Raw genomic sequence first — 7,117 nt, 5'->3', positions numbered from 1 at the left:
GGAAATACAGGGAATCCAGGACAGATGAACCCCTCAGGACCAGTGGTGAGAGTGGCGATATCAGGAAGGTGGAGGAAAGGTGAGGGAGAAAGGGGGAACAGATGACAAGGTCTACATATACCCTCCTCCCTGGGGGACGGACAGCAGAGAAGTGGGTGAGGGAGACGTCGGATGGTATAAGATATGATAAAATAATAATAATTTATAAATTATCAAGGGTTCAGGGGGTAGGGGGAAGCAGGGAGGGAGGTGAAAAATGAGGAGCTGATACCAAAGACGCAAGTAGAAAGAAGATGTTTTGAGAATGATGATGGCAACATATGTATGAATGTGCTGGACACAATTGATGTACATATGGATTGCGAAAAGAGTTGTATGAGCCCCTAATAAAATGATTTAATAAATAAATAGTCAAATAGAAACATCAGTTTGAAGTCGGCTAAATTCTCAACTGCATCTTTAGTACTCAATATGGATTAAGACTGAATTAACAAAATTAAAAGTACAGTTTCATAAATTTCCTTCATAATTCTATTGATATATTTATTTTTTTAGCAATATCTCCAGAATTATAATTTTTGTGGAAATAGGAAAGCAGTATTTCTGTTTAAAGAAAATGAAGAATGGCCAGTAGAGAACTCTTCTTAATTTTTGCATCAGGAAATGAACAGTCTTATATTGGTTTTTATCATGGACAAATTATGTCATGGTAGACAAATTTTGTGCCTACCTGGCTAGGCCATGACTCTCTGTGGTTTGGCAGTTAATTTGGCAGGGATGTGATGATTCCTCATGATACCATATCCTAATCAGAGGATTAAGGGTGGGCTGCAACACCTTTCATACGATGACAAACTGGTCCCTTGGAGGAGGACTTCCCCTCGTATTGTGGCTTACAACACCTTCTATCTTCCAAAAGCCAAACCAAACGAAATCACTACCATCCAGTCGATCCTGGCTCACTGTGACCCTGAGACAGAGGCTGAGCACCCCTTTGGGTTTCTGAGGACAAGTCTTTTGGTGGCTAAAAAGTCTCATCTTTCTCCTGCAGAGTGGCCAGTGAGTTCAAACTGCTGACCCACTACGCAAACAGAGTTCGCTACATGACAGGAGACAAAGGCAGAAAGAAACTACCAGACATCAAGGGAACTACTGCCACCACCAAGAAAGAAGAGTCAGGAGCTCCGGGGGTCCTTGGGCCCTGGGGTCACTGTATCGTGAAGTTCCTAGGTACAGGGAGATTGGTGCCCATGCACACGGAGATTAAGATCTGTGAGGCATGCTGAGAGGAGATAAGAACCTTTTCCCAGAGCAGACAGTAAGGGAAAGCCTGCTCCTGGATCCAGCATTCTGAATTGGAATTTTAGTCTCCCTAAACTGTATGGTTTTGAATTGAGAAAGGTGTGTGTCAGAGTTGTATCGTCTCACCATCCTTATTCAATCTGTATACTACAAATAATAAGAGAAAGGGGATTAGGTGACAAAGAATTTTGCATCTGGATTGGAGGAAGGCTTATTAACAACCTGTGATATGCAGATGAGCCAACCTTGCTGGTTGAAAGTGAGGAGGACTTGAGGCACTTGCCGAAGAAGATCAGAGACAGTAGCCTTCAGTATGGACTACAACACACTCTGAAGACGACCAACATCCTCACAACTGGACTAATGAGCAGCAGCATGATCAATGGAGAAAAGGTTGAATTTGTCAAGGATTTTGTCTTGCTTGCATCCATAATCAATGCTTATCGAAGAGCAGTCAAGAGATCAAAAGACAAATTGCATTGGGTAAATCTGCTACACGATACCTCTTCGTAGTTTTGAAAACCAAGGATCTTACTTTGAGGAATAAGGTGCTCCTGGCCCAAGTCTTGGTACTGACAACTGCCGCATGTGCGTGTGAAAGATGGACACTGTACAAGGAAGGTTGAAGAAGAATTGGTGCTGGCGAAGAATATTGAAAGTATCATGGACTGCTAAAAGGATAAACAATCTGGTCTTGGAAGAAGTATGGCCAGAGTACCCCTTAGTGGCAAGGATGGCGAGACTTGGTCTCACATCCTTTAGACATGAGGCAGGAGAGGGCAGAGGCTAGGGAAGTACATCGTGCTTGGTCATGTACAGCAGCAGCAAAAGAGGGCTCATGGCTATTAAAGATATAGCACCTGGGGGCTTAAAAGCCTGATGCCAAACAAGCGGCCATCTAGCAGGGAATCAACAAAGCACAAATGGAAGAAGTACACCAGCCTGTGTGATCATGAGGTGTTGATGGGACCAGGCATCACAAGTTCAAAAATAATCTCATTGAGGTGAAGAAGAGGGGTAACGGTAGAGACTCAGGGCCCACCGGGGGATAATTGGATATTCCGACACAGAGGGCCTGCATGGAAGACAACATATATCCAGGGGGCAGTTTAGCACTGACTAAACACACAACACTCCTCTAGTTCTGTAACCTTCCTCCCCCCACTGTAATGATCTCAGTCCTACCTTGCAAATCCTGCTAAATCAGTGTACGTACACTAGTACAGACAAGAGCTTTCAATATTGGGAATTCAGATAGACAAAGGTCCTTAGAAACAATAATGGGAGTAACGATTCTAAGAGGGTAGGGGAAGTGAAGAGGGAGGTACAGGGGTCGGGGGAATTGGTACCAATGATGGCAGAATAACCGCCACCCCCTAGGGGGATGAACACCAGGATAGTAGGTGTAGGGATAGAACGGGCAGTGTAAGATGTGTATAACTAATAACGATGCATAATATATACAGCGTTGGTGGGGGGGGGGGGGGAAGAGGAGCTGATATCAAAGGCTCAAGAAGAAAAATAATGTCCTGAATTTGTCTATGCCAACATGTGTACCTAGCCGGTTGATATAATGAACATATGGATTGTCATATGTGAGAACCCGCAATAAAATGGTTTATTAATTTTTTAAAGAGGGGGGGCGCTCAAGCATAAGAACAATGGTGAGGAGGGTGCAGGACCAGGCAGTGTTTCACTCTCTCGTGCACTGGGTCGCTACGGGTCAGAGCTACTTGATGGTCCCTTACAACACTAGGAGAATACATTTGCGTTTCTTAAAGCCCTCCACTTATGGTACTCCTGTTCTAGCAGCACTAGATAACTAAGACAGCTTCTAAATTTTAAAATCTCAACATTGTATTTATTTAACAGTAATACATTTGCATAGCTCTTTACAATTGAAAAATATATATTAGTTGGATGTATAGGATACCATTTTCACAACACTCCTGTAAATAGGTAACTTGTAACTCCTCTTCATGGTATGCGAGGAAATTAAGATTTTTAAGCTTAACAGTAGAAATAATAAGACTAAACTTTTACCTCTTCTACCAAAATTTAAAATTATGAGGTCTCTCTATTTCCATGCATTCCTGCAGGTTAATTCCACAAACAATATACACAAGACTATGCGTGGTATAGTAGGTTATACACTGGACTGCTATGAGAAAAGTCCATGACTAGCCATGAAGACGAGCCATGAAGATATGTGGCTGCTAGATCACTCCTGGGAGCTGTGGGAGTACGATGATTAAGTGTTCATTGCTAACTAAAAGGTTCAAACCCACCAACAGCTCCCATAAAGATCCCAGCCTGAGAAACCCTAGGGGAAAATTTGCTCTCTCGTATAGGGTTGGAATCAGCTTTACAGCACACAACTTGAGTTTGAAAGTGAACCAGAATGGAAACATGAATTTTGTTTCCAAAATACAAACATGGAGTACCTTTTTTACACTTAAACCATTTTTCCTATTCATCCTTTTTAATGACTTCAAATCATGAGTATTCTTTGGAAACTTTTGTTATCTAAACACTTTTATAAAGAAAATGAATAGGCATTCATGCTTGTTTCTATTTATTGTGCTTCTGAGCCGAACAGCCATTTCCAATCAGCCACATAAAATCAAAGTTTTTACTCTAATTACATCTGCACAACTGGGATATTTCCACTAAATGAGCTCTTCGAAAATGCTTCAAAAAAGGGTATTGATCCTCTTCAGTTCTAATTCTTACATGCACATCGGGCTTGTGTTCATCACAGGCTACACACAACAAAATCAACAGACTAGCAGCAGTCTTCTTCACACCTTTGAGGGAAAAAGTTGATAAAGAATTTTGAACAAAGTATGACCATTTTTAGCTGCATGGGGAGAAAGAAGGGGGGTGGGGTGCGGGTGGAGAACATCTGTCAATGAGAATGGACAATTTATTCTCAAATCCTCCCACGCGTCTTTATCCACATGGGCTGCAAGGAAACAGACTGTGTAGAATAAGGAAGCCTCCCCTAGAATATTAGACATTTTCCTGATAAGCCTGAAGTCAACATAATCGGGAGCTGGCTTGCCAGTGGGGAGATGAAACTGAAAGGAACGGAAAGAAAAATAATGCACCTTGCTTGCTTGTGTGGAATTTCAAAGCACATGAGAAATAGATCTGCTTTCAATTAATGATTTTAAAATGTGCACATAAGTCTGTCCAGGCTCTAGGACATGAGGTGCACGGTCAGGAAGTAAGCACGAGCGCAGCAAGAAGCAAACCGCTGCTGCAAATCCTCCCGCTGCTGCGGTCTAGGGAGGGTGGTTTGTACTCCTTGAACTACTTGGAGCCTCAATAAGCAACAAAGGATCTTTGCTTCAAAAAGATCATCTCTGTCTATAAATTAGTCAGCTGTCTGCAAACAAATTACAGCTATAATGTGTACATGGATAATGCCAAGGCGGCAGCCCAAGAAGGGGTCATCTTGCAATTTCTACCTTGTACCTGAATAAGGGCAAGAGAGGACACAATCGCTGCATCATCTCTGGAGCCATTGACCCTCCTGGCATCATTACCCTCATTACCATCTGTGAGGGGGTGGCTCCAGAGGTCCTTTAGCCATCCATTTACAACCATCCAACAGCATAGCAAATCGGCTGAGTCCTTGCTGATACTGTGCTGAGTATCCGATATCATTCCCATGTGAGGCTTAGAGAATTTAAGGGGTTTGTTCTCAGGCAGGTGACCGGTAAAATAGTAGACCTGGTCTTTTCATTCTTAGCTCAGTGTTCTTTTCAAGCCATCAGATGAACTGGAGGCCATTCTAGCAGAGTTGCTCGACAATCAAGACTCTTCTACCTAGTAATCACAATTTCCATAATGACGCATTTACTGAAGACCCTAGGTTAGGGCTCCTCAAACAACGGCCTGTGGGCCACATGCAGCCCACCGAGGACATTTATCCAGCCCGCTGGGTGTTTCTGCCCCATTTTTTGGTTTGTTTGTTTGTTTTTTTCACTTCAAAATAAGACATGTGCAGTGTGCATAGGAATTTGTTCATTGGTTTTTTTAAACTATAGTCCGGCCCTCCAAAGGTCTGAGGGACAGTGAACTGGCCCCCTGTTTAAAAAATAAGATATGTGCAGTGTGCATAGGAATTTGTTCATTGGTTTTTTTAAACTATAGCCCGGCCCTCCAAAGGTCTGAGGGACAGTGAACTGGCCCCCTGTTTAAAAAGTTTGAGGACCCTTGCTCTAGGTAGTCATTGAAGAGACTGAATTCCATCACAAAGGATGATGAAATTAATCAAAAAGTTGGAAGAAACAGCTACATGAAGCCTCACAGCGTCAAGCTTTAAAATTCGATTTAAACTTCAGGTTCCCTGGATACCACAATTTTTCTCTTGCTTTTTAAACCATATTTTGAGCTCCTTATTACAGCTTTCTTTTGGGCCAATTATTATTATTTTTGATACTTTTTTACTATGACAGCAGAAACTTTTGTAGCCCATGCAGCTAGCTAAAAGAAAACAAACAAACAAGCAAACAAAACCCCTTGTCTCTAATATACCTCTTCCAGATTTAGGCAAATTGTAATGAATAGTTCAGTCTACGTAACCCTTCACTTTCACCTGCAGGTAGATGGGCTACAAAACCATTCACTTTCCCCTGCCGGAATCCTTCTCCTTTCAGATAGAACCATTATCCCTAGTTCCTAAATGTAGATACCCTCACGGACTGACTCAGTTCCTACTGCTCACTGAGGAAGAAGCCTCCTGACGGAACTTCATCAGATCCACGGTCACACCAAAGATACGAAATCCTGCATTATTTCACATTTAGAGGAAAGCTTCAGAAAATTGCCCTCAACGTTCAGTGCCATGCAAAAGACCTTTTTAAAAAAAAGTACATGAAAGACACTCCATTACCCAAACTCCATCTCATTTCCCTGTGTCGTACATTCCACACGGACAGTCACCATAGCCAGAACCCTGGCTTCTTTCACAGCTGAGTCCTCCTGCCCATTTCTGTACTCGTTCAAATAATTGCTGCTGCTTCTTTGGAGTCTTGATATGGGCTTCTACCCGAGATCCCTAGCTTTAGGGAGCGAGGGAACACATGCCAGGGTAAGCGAAATCTGATGACCTGCAACTTCCTTACCTGACAGTCAAGTTCCTTTGTAATCCATTTCCTTCCACTCCACTTACTCTTCCATTAATAATCCCTACGTTCCAGGGAGCCTCTGGCATGATTCCTAGGGTGACCTTCCACAAGTTAACTCCTCTTCAGATATGGGCACAAAAGAGGAAGACCTTCGACAAGATGGACAGACACGATGGCTGCACTGATGGCCTCAAACCTAAAACCAAGGTTAGGACGGCTCAGGACCTAGCAGTGTTTCACTCTGTTACACACTGAGTTGCTATGAGTCAGCACCAATTCGACAACACCTCAGAACAAATGTTAGCTAGCTTGATTTAGGGACGGGGGCTGTCCCTCCTATGCCCGCAAAGGCCCTCATAGAAGAGGTTGGAAAGCTGTCAGCAACTAGTACACACCAATGGGAGATACCGAGAGCTGAGCGTGCCCCTACATAAGCCCCCAAGCCAGGTGGGATATACCTGGGATCCCAAACTAGGTTCAGGCTCTTGATATCACCCCAGTGGGCCTAACTCAGCCAAGGAGGTAAACCAATACTGTCAAGGACGGCTTCCCAGCCACACGCTCTCTTGCCCTCTTGCCCCTTGCTCACTTGCTCTCCTGACCTCCCAGGTCCCCAGTATTCCCCACTTCCACACGTGTGGGGGCTCTTGTCCACGTGGTTGTGCCCAGTGGTGAAT

The sequence above is a fragment of the Echinops telfairi genome, unplaced genomic scaffold (assembly GCF_000313985.2).
Source record: "Echinops telfairi isolate 266 unplaced genomic scaffold, ASM31398v2 ScPeMD7_23;HRSCAF=83, whole genome shotgun sequence".
Taxonomy (NCBI): Eukaryota; Metazoa; Chordata; class Mammalia; order Afrosoricida; family Tenrecidae; genus Echinops; species Echinops telfairi.
The sequence above is the reverse complement of the archived record's forward strand: the minus strand, read 5'-3'. Positions refer to the sequence as shown.